The 15,154-nt window shown below is 43.8% G+C and overlaps 1 protein-coding gene across 4 annotated transcripts in view; it reads left to right on the forward strand.

Annotated features, from left to right (window-relative positions):
- The window catches only part of ADAT2 (adenosine deaminase tRNA specific 2), an 88,933-nt gene that overhangs the window by 52,622 nt on the left and 21,157 nt on the right, over positions 1-15,154 (forward strand). For 3 of the 4 annotated variants that reach the window (XR_009521908.1, XR_009521909.1, XR_009521906.1), the window contains exons 7-8: positions 12,312-12,477; positions 14,545-14,704. The gene's annotated coding sequence lies outside the window, so the exon portion shown is untranslated. The remainder of the gene's footprint in view (positions 1-12,311; positions 12,478-14,544; positions 14,705-15,154) is intronic. The other variant, XR_009521907.1, reaches the window with a different exon arrangement.

Here is a 15,154-nt window from a genome sequence, read left to right on the forward strand (position 1 = left end):
TTTGGCTATTCGAGGTCTTTTGTGATTCCATACAAATTGTGAAATTTTTCGTTCTAGTTCTGTGAAAAATGCCAGTGGTAGTTTGATAGGGATTACATTGAATCTGTAGATTGCTTTGGGTAGTATAGTCATTTTCACAATGTTGATTCTTCCAATGCAAAACATGGTATATTTCTCCATCTGTTTGTATCGTCTTTAATTTCTTCCATCAGTGTCTTATAGTTTTCTGCATCCAGGTCTTTTGTCTCCTTAGGTAGGTTTATTCCTAGGTATTTTATTCTTTTTGTTGCAATGGTAAATGGGTGTGTTTCCTTAATTTCTGTTTCATATTTTTTGTTGTTAGTGTATAGGAATGCAAGAGATTTCTGTGGATTAATTTTGTATCTGCTACTTTACCAAAATCATTGATTAGCTCTAGTAGTTTTCTCGTAGCCTCTTTAGGATTCTCTATGTATAGCATCATGTCATCTGCAAACAGTGACAGTTTTACTTCTTCTTTTCTGATTTGGATTCCTTTTATTTCTTTTTCTTCTCTGATTGCCGTGGCTAAAACTTCCAAAACTGTGTTAAATAATAGTGGTGAGAGTGGACAACCTTGTCTTGTTCCTCATCTTAGAGGAAAAGGTTTCAGTTTTTCACCATTGAGAATGATGTTGTCTGTGAGTTTGTCATATATGGCCTTTATTATGTTGAGGTAGTTTCCCTCTATGTCTAATTTCTGGAGAGTTTTTATCATAAATGGGTGTTGAATTTTGTTCAAAGCTTTTTCTGCAGGTACTGAGATGATCATATGGTTTTTCTCCTTCAGTTTGTTAATATGGTTTATCACATTGATTGATTTGCATGTATTGAGGAATCCTTGCATTCCTGGTATAAACCCCACTTCATTATGGTGTATGATCCTTTTAATGTGCTGTTGGATTCTGTTTGCTAGTATTTTGTTGAGGATTTTGCATCTATGTTCATCAGTGATATTGGCCTGTAGTTTTCTTTCTTTCTGACATCTTTTTTTTTTGCGGTACGTGGGCCTCTCACTGTTGTGGCCTCTCCCGTTGTGGAGCACAGTCTCCAGACGCCCAGGCTCAGCGACCATGGCTCACGGTCCCAGCCTCTCCGCGGCATGTGGGATCTTCCTGGACCGGGGCACGAACCTGTGTCCCCTGCATCGGCAGGCGGACTCTCAACCACTGCGCCACCAGGGAAGCCTTCTTTGTGACATCTTTGTCTGGCTTTGGTATCAGGGTGGTGGTGACCTCGTAGAATGAGTTTGGGAGTGTTCCTCCCTCTGCTATATTTTGGAAGAATTTGAGAAGGATAGGTGTTAGCTCCTCTCTAAATGTTTGATAGAATTTGCCTGTGAAGCCACCTGGTCCTGGGCTTTTGTTTGTTGGGAGATTTTTAATCACAGTCTCAATTTCAGTGCTTGTGATTGGTCTGTTTATATTTTCTATTTATTCCTGGTTCAGTCTCAGAAGGTTGTGCTTTTCTAAGAATTTGTCCATTTCTTCCAGGTTGTCCATTTTATTGGCAGAGTTGCTTGTAGTAAATCTCTCATGATCCTTTGTATATCTGCAGTGTCAGTTGTTACTTCTCCTTTTTAATTTCTGATTCTGTTGATTTGAGTCTTCTCCCTTTTCTTCTTGATGAGTCTGGCTAATGGTTTATCAATTTTGTTTATTTTCTCAAAGAACCAGATTTTTGTTTTATTGATCTTTGCTATTTTTTCCTTCATTTCTTTTTCATTTATTTCTGATCTGAGCTTTATGATTTCTTTCCTTCTGCTAGGGTTTTTTTGGTCCTTCTTTCTCTAATTGCGTTAGGTGTAAGGTTATGTTGTTTATTTGAGATTTTTCTTGTTTCTTGAAGTAGGATTGTGTTGCTATAAAATTCTCTGTAAGAACTGCTTTTGTTGCATCCCATAGGTTTTAGGTCTTCATATTTTCATTGTCATTTGTTTCTAGGTATTTTTTTAATATATATAAATTTATTTTTTAATTTATTTTTGGCTGTGTTAGGTCTTCATTGCTGCGTGCAGGTTTTCTCTAGTTGCAACGAGCAGGGGCTACTCTGTTGCTGTGCATGGGTTTCTCATTGTGGTGGCTTCTCTTGTTGCGAAGCACGGGCTCTAGTCACGTGGGCTTCAGTAGTTGTGGCTCGTGGGCTCAGTAGTTGTGGCTCACTGGCTTGTTGCTCCACAGCATGTGCGTTCTTCCCAGACCAGGGCTCAGACCCATGTCCCCTGCATTGGCAGGTGGATTCTAAAGTACTGCGCCACCAGGGAAGCCCGGCATTTTTTGATTTCCTCTTTGATTTCTTCAGTTATCTCTTGGTTATTTAGTAGCATATTGTTTAGCCTCCATGTGTTCGTATTTTTTACATTTTTTTTCTGTAATTGATATCTAGAGTTATAACGTTGTGGTCCAAAAGATACTTGATATGATTCCAATTTTCTTAAATTTACCAAGGCTTGATTTGTGACCCAAGATGTGATCTATCCTGGAGAATGTTCCATGAGGACTTGGGAAGTAAGTGTATTCTGTTGTTTTTGGATGGAATGTCCTATAAATATTAATTAAGTCCACCTTGTCTCATTTGTCATTTAAAGCTTGTGTTTCCTTATTTATTTTCATTTTGGATGATCTGTCCATTGGTGAAAGTGGGTGTTAAAGTCCTCTACTATTATTGTGTTACTGTCTATTTCCCCTTTTATGGCTCTTAGCAGTTGCCTTATGTACTGAGGTGCTATGTTGGGTGCATACATATTTACAATTGTTATATCTTCTTCTTGGATTGATCCCTTGATCATTATGTAGTGTCCTTCTTTGTCTCTTGTAATAGTCTTTATTTTACAGACCATTTTGTCTTATATGAGAATTGCTACTCCAGCTTTCTTTTGATTTCCATTTGCATGGAATATCTTTTTCCATCCCTCATTTTCAGTCTGTATGTGTCCCTAGGTCTGAAGTGGGTCTCTTGTAGACAGCATATATATGGGTCTTGTTTTTTGTATACTTTCAGCCAGTCTATGTCTTTTGGTTGGAGCATTTAATCCATTTACATTTAAGGTAATTATCAATATGTATATTCCTATTACCATTTTATTAATTGTTTTGTGTTTGTAGGTTTTTTTCTTCTCTTGTATTTCCTGCCTAGAGAAGTTCCTTTAGCATTTGTTGTAAAGCTGGTTTGGTGGTGCTGAATTCTCTTAACTTTTGCTTGTCTGTAAAGGTTTTAATTTCTCCATCGAATCTGAATGAGAGTCTTCCTGGGTAGAGTAATCTTGGTTGTAGGTTTTTCCCTTTCATCACTTTAACTATGTCCTGCCACCCGCTTCTGGCTGGCAGAGTTTCTGCTGAAAGATCAGCTGTTAACGTTATGGGGATTCCTTTGTATGTTATTTGTTGCTTTTCCCTTGCTGCTTTTAATATTTTTTCTTTGTATTTAATTTTTGATAGTTTGATTAATATATGTCTTGGCATTTTCTCCTTGGATTTATCCTGTATGGGACTCTCTGTGCTTCCTGGATTTGATTGACTATTTCTTTTCCCATGTTAGGGAAGTTTTCAACTATAATCTCTTCAAATATTTTCTCAGACCCTTTCTTTTTCTCTTCTTCTTCTGGGACCCCTATAATTCGAACGTTGGTGCATTTAATGTTGTCCCAGAGGTCTCTGAGACTGTCCTGAATTCTTTTCATTCTTTTTTCTTTATTCTGCTCTGTGATAGTTATTTGCACTCTTTTATCTTCCAGGTCACTTCTCTGTTCTTCTGCCTCAGTTATTCTGCTATTTATTCCTCCTAGAGAATTTTTAATTTCATTTATTGTGTTGTTCATCATTGTTTGTTTGCTCTTTAGTTCTTCTAGGTCCTTGTTAAACATTTCTTTTCTTTTCTCCATTCTATTTCTAAACTTTTGGATCATCTTTACTGTCAGTACTCTGAATTCTTTTTCACGTAGACTGCCTATTTACTCTTCATTTGTTTTTTCTGGTGTGTTTTTACCTTGCTCCTTCATCTGCTGCTTATTTCTCTGTCTTCTCATTTTGTTTAACTTACTGTGTTTGGGGTCTCCTTTTTCACAGGCTGCAGGTTTGTAGTTCCCATTGTTTTTGGTGTCTGCCTCCAATGGGTGAGGTTGGTTCAGTGGCTTGTGTAGGCTTCCTAGTGGAGGGGACTGGTGCCTATGTTCTGGTGGGTGGGGCTGGATCTTGTCTTCCTGGTGGGCAGGGCCGCATCCAGTGGTGTGTTTTGGGGTGTGTGTGAACTTAGTATGATTTTAGGCAGCCTCTCTGCTAATGGGTAGGGTTGTGTTCCTGTCTTATTAGTTGTTTGGCATGGCGCATCCAGTACTGGAGCTTGCTGGCCATTAGGTGGAGCTGGGTCTTAGCATTGAGACAGAGATCTCTGGGAGAGCTCTCGCCGATTGATAGTACATGGGGCCAGGAGGTCTCTGGTGGTCCAATGTCCTGAACTCGGCTGTCCCACCTCAGTGGCTCAGGCCTGACAGCAGGCTGGAACACCAAGACCCTATCAGTCACATGGCTCAGAAGAAAAGGGAGAAAAAAAGAAAGAAAAAAGAATAAAAATAAAAGTAAAAATATAATAAGTTAAAAAATTATTAACATAAAAAAGTAATTAAAAAAAAAAGAAGAACAACCCAACCAATAGACAAATCCACCAATGATAACTAGTGCTAAGAACTAAACTAAGATAAACATAAAAATAAGAAACAACTCAGTCGCAGACAGCAAACCCCAAGTCTACAGTTGCTCCCAAAGTCCATCACCTCAATTTTGAGACTCATTGTCCCAAATTTGGATTCATTGTCTATTCAGGTATTCCACAGATGCAGGGTACATCAAGTTGATTGTGGGGATTTAATCCGCTGCTACTGAGGCTGCTGGGAGAGATCCCTTTCCCTTCATTGTTCGCACAGCTCCTGGGGTTTAGCTTTGGTTTTGGTCCACCTCTGCATGTAGGCCGCCCTCAGGTGTCTGTTCCCTGCCAAGACAGGAGGGGGTTAAAGCAGCGGCTGACTGGGGGCTCTGGCTCACTCAGGCCTGGGGGAGGGAGGGGTACGGTAGTCATAATTGGAATGCAGGGTGAGCCTGCGGTGGCAGAGGCAGGCATGACATTTCAACAGCCTGAGGCGCACCATGTGTTCTCCCAGGGAAGTTGTCCCTGGGTCATGGGACCCTGGCAGTGGTGGGCTGCACGGGCTCCCGGGAGGGGAGGTGTGGATAGTGACCTGTGCTTGCACGCAGTATTCTTGGTGGCAGCGGCAGCAGCCTTAGCATTTCATGCCCATCTCTAGGGTCCGAGCTGATAGCCGTGGCTTGTGCCCATCTCTGGAGCTCGTTTAGGCAGTGCTCTGCCTTCTGTGGGCACACGGGGAAGGAATTCCCCTCTCCTCGCACACCCCGAAACAATGGTCTCTTGCCTCTTAGGCAGTTCCAGACTTTCCCAGACTCCCTCTAGGCTAGCTGTGGCGCACTAGCCCCCTTCAGGCTGTGTTCACGCAGCCAACCCCAGTCCTCTCCCTGGGATCTGACCTCCGAAGCCAGAGCCTCAGCTCCCAGCCCTCACCCGCCCCAGCGGGTGAGCAGACAAGCCTCTCGGGCTGGTGAGTGCTGGTTGGCACTGATCCTCTGTGCGGGAATCTCTCCGCTTTGCCCTCCGCACCCCTGTTGCTGCGCTCTCCTCCGTGGCTCCGAAGCTCCCCCCCCCCGCCCAACCCCCCACGCCCCCCCGTCTCCGCCCGTGAAGGGGTTTCCTAGTGTGTGGAAACTTTTCCTCCTTCACAGCTCCCTTCCAGAGGTGCAGGTCCTGTCCCTATTCTTTTGTCTCTGTTTATTCTTTTTTCTTTTGCCCTACTCACGTACATGGGGAGGTTCTTGCCTTTTGGGAGGTCTGAGGTCTTCTGCCAGCGTTCAGTAGGTGTTCTGTAGGAGTTGTTCCACGTGTAGATGTATTTCTGATGTGTTTGTGGGGAGAAAGGTGATCTCCATGTCTTACTCCTCCGCCATCTTGAAGGGCCCCCTCCAGTGCCTTCTGATTTATTCAATGCCTAGGACAATGTCTGCTGCATAGTAGGTACTCAGAAATCTTGTGCTTATTTGTTGCTTAACCACGGACCTTCAAAGCTTCAAAGCCTGGTCCCCAAATCATTACTTTCAAAGTTGAGGGTGTTAGCAAGGCTGCTTTGGTAGATGAAGGCCTTTTCAGTATTACTCTTTTATCTCAGACGCACTGTTTAGAACACTGCTTTGTCTGACCCTGGATAAGATTTCCCTGACTTCTCTGATTCTGTTTCTTCTCTTTTCTGTGCCTTTGGCTGACCCCAAATTTAGAAAATCTCATAATATAATTTGACCCTCTAGATTTTCTCAAAAGTCTGTCCCTAATGACTGAGCTTACTCTGCACTGCTAGAATGCCAGCAGAGTCTGACCTCAAAAGTACTGAGTCTGCTTTTTCCCAACTGAGAATGTCATTCATATTTCTTTTCAGGATTCTTCCCAGCACAGGAGGATACTTCTAGATGTGGCCAAATACACATGACCAGTAAACAAATGTAAACATGCTTGACTTCCACTAACCACTGGGAAAATGATAATTAAAATTAAGAGAAGCCATTTTTCCATCCAGCAGACTACCATGAGTTTAAAAAATTGAAAATATCCAAAGTTAGCATGGATGTGGGAAAACTCTCATCTATTTTTGGTGCGAGTGAATATTGATGAACATCTTTAGATATCCAGTTAACACGGTTGATCAAGATTTCAAATGTACATATTTGATAGTTTCCTTTTGATGGTTTTCTGTTGTTTGCCAATTAGTTTTTGAATTTTTGTCTCTTTTTTTTCCCCTGTGTTAGGCTTCTCCAGAGAAAGAGAAACAACAGGAGGTAGATAGATGGATAGATAGATAGAGAAATAGCTAGCTAGCTATAGCTGTAAGTAAAAGAGGTTTATTATAGAATTTGCTCACATGATTATGGAGGCCAAGGAGTCCCACTATTTGCCATCTGCAAGCTAGAGGACCAGCAATGCCAGTGGTGTAATTCAGTCCAGGTCTGAAGGTCTGAGAAACAGGAACACTGAAGGCAGAAGACAGCTGTCCCAGCTCAAGCAAAAAGAGCAAATTCCTCTTTCTTTTGCTTTTTTGTTCTTTCGGGCCTTCAATGGATTCAGTGAGGCCCACTCACACTGGTGAGGGCAGTCTTCTTTACCCAGTCTACAGACTCAAATACTAATCTCTTCTAGACATACTCTCACAAACACACTGAGAAATAATGTTTAACCAGCTATCCGGGCATCCCTTAGCCCAATCATATTGACATGTAAAATTAACACATAAAATCTTTTTCTTTTCTTCCTTTCTTTCTTGCTTTCTTTCTTTCTTTCTTTCTTTCTTTCTTTCTCTCTCTCTCTCTCTCTCTGTCTTTCTTCCTTTCTTTCTCTCTCTCTCTCTTTCTTCCTTCCTTCCTTTCTTTCTCTTTCTTTCTTTCCTTCTTTCTTTCTTTCCTTTTCTTTCTTTCCTTCTTTCTTTCTTTCTTTCTTTCTTTCTTTCTTTCTTTCTTTCTTTCTCCTTCCTTCCTTCCTTCCTTCCTTCCTTCCTTTCTTTCTTTCTTCCTTTCTTTCTTTCTTTCTTTCTTCCTTTCTTTCTTTCTTTCTTTCTTTCTTTCTTTCTTTCTTTCTTCCCTTCTTTCTTTTTTTAAAAGAAATCTTGTGGCTGAAATTTGTTTCCTTAAGAGAGTCTTCTTGTGATGTGTGTCCTTCACTTGTTTCCCCCTATGTTCCTTTCATCCGTGCTTGCTTAGTTAGAGAGAGGGAAGCAACTATAACTGGGTTATTTTTTATTTAAAGGACTTTGCTGAGAGCCACCCTCATTCTTGAAGGTCAAAAATAAATGGGAGATGTGTTTCCAAAGAAATGAATTAGCAGATATAGGGAGATACCTCAAGCACAGGCTGACTCTGTGCCATTTTAGAGGGTGGACTGGGTTCTGTTCGGACTGGGTTCTGCTCGGACTTTCTCCTCTTCATCCATAGCATGTCCAGCTCCCGGGTCTCCTTTCTCTAACTGAAGACCCAGGGCTGTCACCAGCCTACGTGGGGTCATGTGTGAATTACAAGAGGGCTTTGGGTAATGCCTGCTGGCTAGTGCTTGGGGAGCAGATGCTGTCTTCAGGTGATCTGGGGAAAGGATTTAGCTCTGCTTGTAGAACAGAGCAGGGGCTTCATTCCAGCTCCCTCTGCTCAGCCTCTGGGCCAGGCATCCTTTTGCAGGGCCTGCCTGCACAACCTTCCCTGGCCCTGCCTGCACAACCTTCCCTGAAGCCCTGCAAAGTATGCTGGCTTTGTCTTCAGATCTGACATTGAGGAAATCGGCATTTTGCCTGAGCTCTAAAGACATGGTCCTTAGACTCCCCCACCTCAGTCCAGGCTTTAGAGTTTTGGGCAGTATGTTTTGTTTGGGGCATGGTCATTTCTTTGTTTCATTGAAGACAGAGTTTTCCGAGAAAAGAGTAAAATAAAATCCCTACTTCTTCTACCACGTTAACCAGAAGTTTAATTTCAGAAACATAACATTATAACTATTTGAAATTGTCTTTCATTTTATACTTTTTTTCAGTGCTCACTTCACTCATTCACAATTGGCTGTGTTAGTCATGTACACTCTCTGCAGAGAGAATAAGTACTTAGATTGCTAAACTTACACAGTATTGCTCAAAAACACTTTTTTCCCCCTTGACTTTTGTGCCAGCAGATCTTTCTCAGCCATCCTGGGTTCTTGTACTCTCCTATGTTCTTTTGCAGTTTTCCGAAGAACGCAGCTGTCTGGGAAGGCACACTAAAGGGGTCAACACTTAGATCATGGAATAATTCATCCATTTCCAATAAACAGCACCAAACCGAGCATTAGTTGGTTTCAGAATTCCAGTTGACTGTGATGATCGTTTTAGCTAAACTCTCAGCTGCTGGCAGGACTGGTGGAATGGTCTGCGTGAGGCTGTGCCTGTTTGTAAGTCCACACTGGGCACGGGGAGGTAGGGAACAAAACAACTACTTGGTTAAGAAATGCTAGTTTGTTGACGATTTTTTTTTTTTTTTTTTTTTGCTTGTTTAAAATTTTTCTTTTCCTGGGTTGTTCGGTCCAACTGGAAAAAACCAGTTTACAATTGACCAGATAGGGAAAGAGTCGGGTGTGGAAATCCAAATTAATTAGAGTTTTTTTCTAACTGATTCTGATACCTTAGGGATTACCACCCTGGGCCACTGGTTTTGTTTGTGGGCAGCCACTGGTGAGGAGAGCTCTTGGCCATCTTTTTGTTCTTCCCGAAGGCTGTGTCTTTGGCCTTAGAACAATTACTGGTGTGCTCACGGCCCTCCTATGAGTCCACCCAGCAGGGTGGCCAGGCCAGGACTTCGGCTCCGTCTCTTGCACGTGGAAGTGTCTCCTACATACTTAGATTTTGTGACCCGGACTCCAGGGTTTGAACAACAGCCCTGTTTGTAAATAGCTTTAAAAGAACACTTCAGTGTCCCCAAGTTGTACTGAGAATTTTTCTCCTGTTTTGTAACTTTGGTGTGTGGGGGGTGGGTAGGTTGGGGTGGGGTGTGTGTGTGTTTCAGTTTAAAGTCCTCAGAAGAGAGTCTTTTCTTTTTTTTTCTTTTTTTCTTTTTTTTGAGAGTCTTTTCTTGTAAAGATTCTTTGTTTTAAAAATAGTATTCTTTGGTTTCCAATTTGCTTTTTATGAGGAGAAACCATAAAAACATATTCATTTATAAGGAGGAGTGGGGTAAAGAGCATACAAGAAATGCATACTTAACAGAACAGCTGTGACAATGTCTTCGTCTAACCAGCATGGTCCAGCACATTAAAAAAAATAAAAATAAAAATAATCCCGGGCTTCCCTGGTGGCGCAGTGGTTGAGAGTCCGCCTGCCGATGCAGGGGACACGGGTTCGTGCCCCGGTCCGGGAAGATCCCACATGCTGCGGAGCGGCAGGGCCCGTGAGCCATGGCTGCTGAGCCTGCGCGTCTGGAGCCTGTGCTCCGCAACGGGAGAGGCCACAACAGTGAGAGGCCCGCGTACCGCAAAAAAAACCCACAAAAAATCCCAGTACCAAACAAATTACTCTTCAAGGGGAGGAGGTTGAGAGCAGTGTGTACATTAAGTGTCCAGTTTAGGTAGAAAATGTAAAAGAATTGACCTCCGCCTCAGGGTCTGCTGAGTATTGTGGATAGACCCAGGACTGGGATGAACATCGTCTCAAACATGCTCACCGCCCAGGTCGTCTGTAATTTGCACTGAGGTGTAATTAAAGCTGCTTTCCAAGATGATCAATGTTTCCTTAGCGTAAAAATCGGGGATCAGCACGTGATCTCCTTGGCTGGCTGGGGTTGGATTTCAGCGGAGGCTGAAGAGAAGAGAATCAAGCATTGGGAATATTTGGACCACGTGAAGCCGCTGGGGATCCTACACACCTGAGGGGTTTTGTGTAACAATTTTAACAGTTGCTGCCACGTTGCATCGTAGTCTTACCAGTCTTGCTAAAACATATTGCACGTTTCTGTTTCTTCAAAGCATGATAAATAAAATGAAACCTTTTTTTTATTAATTCCATTTTTTCTCAAATTCTTTTCCCATTTAGGTTATTACAGGGTATTCAGTATTGAGCAGAGTTCCCTGTGCTATACACTAAGTCCTTGTTGGTTATCTATTTTAAATGTAGCAGTGTGTACTTTTTAAATGTTTAAATCAGGAATAGCCTCAAAGCATTGATCAGTGTCTCCAGCTGTCGGCAGAGCTGGTTCCAGGGCCTGTGGAGGTTTGGGAGACCATCCTTTTGAATAGTGTATCTGCTTTTGGTGGATATTGGTGTTGTTTCCCTTGTGGTCTGGGGTGCCTTCTCAGTGCCATCAGTGTGTGGCCTGCAGCCCCTGACCCATAGGAGCATCTCTTCTATTTCCTTCTTTGCTGCTCCCAGGCTTCTGGGTGCTGAAAAACCCTTCAAACCAGCTTGTTAAGGTTGTTAAACTGGAGTCTGAGACACCAGCCAAGGCCTGAGAGGACTCAGCATGCACCATCTCTGGTGTGGACCAGAAGAGAGCTATTTTTGCCTAAAAGGTGCCTTTCTTGCTTACTTCTTGCCTCTGGCTGTGTTTTGTGTAGATGAGGGTTTTGGCTAGCATAATTTGATAGATTAGGAATCACTGTGGTTTGAAGGAAAAAGATGAATAAAAATAGGGTAAAGGCCCTATTGTATTTGGAAGTTGTGTTCTACCCTGACCACGTCAAGGCAGAATCCCCTACAACTGCTTTAACACCGCGTGGCTGGGCCCTAGGAGAGCTGTCAGCGAGCCTAGACTGTTGGGGGACTATAAAACAGAAACGTGGCTCTGGGTGAATTTGGTAGAAGGAAATGTGACTTCCTGTCCTGTTGCTACCTTGGAAAATAAACCGTTCATCATGGATCTGTTTCCTTAATTGTAAGTTGAAATATTTAAAACAGAAAATAAGAGTCTTCTAGCTTAGCATTTTGAATTGTGTGTGTGTTTCTATTTCAAGTCCTTTAAAATACAAGACTCATGGCAGGTGGCCAAATAGTACGCATCGCATCCAGTGCCGTCCTGACATCAGCTATCAGGACAGGAGCAGCAGAACAAATGCCCTGGGCCTCTCTCATCAACCCTGACCTGACGGAACAGGGCAGGCAATGTCGGAGATGGACACCACTTTTCTGCACAGAAACCTTTTAACCAGCATCCATTAGACAGCAGAGAACGGGGTGGCTTCTCTGCCGGGGCCCCGGAGCTGTCAAAATTGATGAATAAGAATAATTCTGACACACTCCTCATTGGTGTATGGTGGGCTGCCTGAATTTTAAAATCCTCTTCCTTTCTCTAAAAATGTTATATCTCATTCTGTATGTTCCAAGATGATCTACATTTAATATTTTTCCACCCCCTTAAATCTTGCCATCTACATGCTGATGGGTGAAGGGATATCTCATTCTGAAAATCTCAAGCAACTTTTAATTTTAACAAAACTGCAAAATTCATAAATTTTAAAAGGAAAGAAGAGGGGTGGGGAGGCGTATTTCACTTTCAACGTGTTGTCAGAAAGGAGTGAGCTAGAGTCTGGAGACAAAATCTTGGCCATGAAATGATGACAAGATACCCATGATTCTGATCTGTCACAGTGATGATAACAGACAGATTGGTTCTTCCCGAGGGTCCTGGGGGCTTCCTGAGGATGGCGGCTGGTTTGGAACCAGAGCTGAGATTTCCTCCTCTCCTTTTCAGATTGTGTTTGCAGCATGCTCGCCAGACATGGAATCTTAGAAGAGCCACTGCGAATGCTAGATGCAGTCTGTAGAATTCATTGTCTTTTAAATTTGGATATCATTCATGACCACACACACGCTTAGGAAATGGAGTATGCATATGTCATTCAGATGCTCCTGGTACAGTACGTATACTTGTGAAAATGTATCTGTGTAAGGTACTAGAGTCTCTTATAAGGTCCAAAAAAAATCCTGTGTGGATCTGTCCACTTTATAGACCCCAAGGACACCTCTGATCCCTGGTTAGTCATCCATTCACCCACGTCCCCAGTGCTCTGAGAGCTTCTGGGATTGCCTGCTAGCGTCTAATTCATATACTGAATTATAATCCTACTCTACCTAAATCAAATCACTGCCTTGCTTTCCTATTACCTGTAACAATAAAGTCAAATTCCTTGCTTGAGTTCCAAGGCCCCTCTGATCTGGTCCATACCTCCCACCTCCTCTCCTGTCACTGTCCTGCCCAATCCCTCTCCTTCTCAGCCGCCCTGGCCTTCTTTCTGTTCCTAGAGCACCAATCTCATTTCCTCAGGGCTGTCGCACTTTCTGTTCTCCGTGCCTGGAATGCACGTTTCACTCTGCAAGGCTGGCTGCGGCTTCTTGACATTTATTCAGTTCCCTGACCAAATGTCCCAACCTCCGAGAGGTCTTTCCCAACTACCCTATCAACCGCTACTCCCTCTCCATCACTTATCACATGAGCGTTTTATTTTTCTTCTCAGAGACTGGATCTCTGTTTATCCACTTGCCATCTGCCCGTCTCCCAGGCAAGAGAGCGAGCTCAACGGCAGCAGGGACATTGCCGATGTTTTTCAAGGCCCCCCGGGCAGCCCCGAGAAACGGGCCTGGCATGGAGGGGTGGCTGACTCCATATGTGTGGACTCAGTGACCACACCTGCACTAGCTGCAAAGTGAGAGTCATGTTTTGAGAGTCAGAACGACAACAACAAACTAAACTAGGAAAATAAACTTTCTTCTGAACGATTGTCCCAAATGTCATAAATCTGCATTTCCCGCTGGATTTACATCACTTGCTTTTGTTTTTGTTTTTTGGCGGTACGTGGGCCTCTCACTGTTGTGGCCTCTCCCGTGGCGGAGCACAGGCTCCGGACGCGCAGGCTCAGCGGCCATGGCTCACGGGCCCAGCCGCTCCGCGGCATGTGGGATCCTCCCGGACTGGGGCACGAACCCGCGTCCCCTGCATCAGCAGGCGGACTCTCAACCACTGCGCCACCAGGGAAGCCCCATCACTTGCTTTTGGACAAACGAAAAAGTACAATTCTCTTATATCCCAGAGACTTTTCTGCATCCATTTGCTTCCTCCCATCCCTGTCACCTTGGAAATCGCTCGCTCAGCTGGCCGTGCTCTCCTGTCTCCTCTAAAGCCGATTTATAGCTCCTGCCCTGAGGAAGCCCTTCTCATCAGCCTGTCCCTCCACCTCCGTCCTCACTCCTCAGCACATTTGGGTGCTGGCATGTTCACAGGCATCCTATGTGTGAATTTGCCCTTGCTCATGTCCTTTTCTAGAAAAGTAACTTTATCCTTTGATGTAGAGGTAGCAGGGAGAGGGACAGGCAAGGGTACTTTGTAATCATATTTTCAGTTACTTGAAAGTAAAAAATTGTGATTTTTTTTCCCCCTTTGCAAAAATTTTTCAATGCTGTTAACTGATATCAGAAGCCACCTGGGTCTCCTATTAAATGGGCCTGCTGTCATCTTCAGAAATGTAGTGTGTTGCCTGAAAGAAACAACAAAGTCTTGTTTGTCTACCGACTAAAATTTAAAACACGCAATGTGACTGTAGCCAATCAGAATGGTCTCAACCTTTCCAGTAATGACAACGTGTCCATGGTCCTTGACAGCGGGACGTGAAGAAGGGCACTTACTCCTGTGAATCACAGGGTGCAGGATTTCGGGGGTCTCTGCCGACCTCCCAGCCCAGGACAGACCCTGTGAAGCCATCCAGCACTGCAGCAGAGCCAGCGAATAATGAGGTCACTCACCTCATCCTTCCTCCTGCCTCTGGGCAGCAGCAAAGCCAACCGACCCTAGTCAAACAGCTTTTACAAGAGCCGCACACACTTTCTCTTCAGTGTTTCCAAAGACAAAACCTTGGCGGGGTGTGTGAAGTGACAACACAGGAAGGCAGTTGTAGGGCCGAACCAACCCTGCTCTCCATTCTCTCTCCCAGGCTCAGAGACCAGCCTGCCTTCCTGTGGTTTCCGTGGAATCAAAATGTTTGCATGGGTTTCGTCATCTCCAGGAGAAGCTAGCTGGTCATGCAGTGATGGCCTCGTCCTTCACCAGGATGCCAAGTGTCGGGGGATGAACCCAGAGACTTCATAGAGCAGGTGTGTCCCCCCATCCTCCACCTGACTTTCTGCACCTTCAGGTTTCATAACAACCTGTCTCAGAGTGAGGTGTTATTTAATGGTGTGATAAAACAAGGATATATATTTTTACCATGTTCACACCTGTGGGATTTTGAACTACAAAAAGGCAGCAAAGGGGAAAGAGAAAGGGTCAGTGAGACCCTATACTTCATTTTCATTTCTCAACACCCCTGTTTCTGATACCCAAGCATTTCTTCCTTCTACCATTTTCTTCTCACTGAGTCCTCACAGCTCAAGTAGAAAACAACCCATGGGCATGATTAAAAAGAGAGATTTCCTGGAAGGTAGGGAGTACGACTGGCTCAGACCTCCTGCGTTGGTCCCACTGGGGCCTCACAGCTTCAGTCTGGTGGGGATATACTGAGCGCAGGCCTGCAGCTCACGTCCCAGTCGAGTGAGCCCTCACCC

The sequence above is a fragment of the Delphinus delphis genome, chromosome 14 (assembly GCF_949987515.2).
Source record: "Delphinus delphis chromosome 14, mDelDel1.2, whole genome shotgun sequence".
NCBI classification, from domain to species: domain Eukaryota; kingdom Metazoa; phylum Chordata; class Mammalia; order Artiodactyla; family Delphinidae; genus Delphinus; species Delphinus delphis.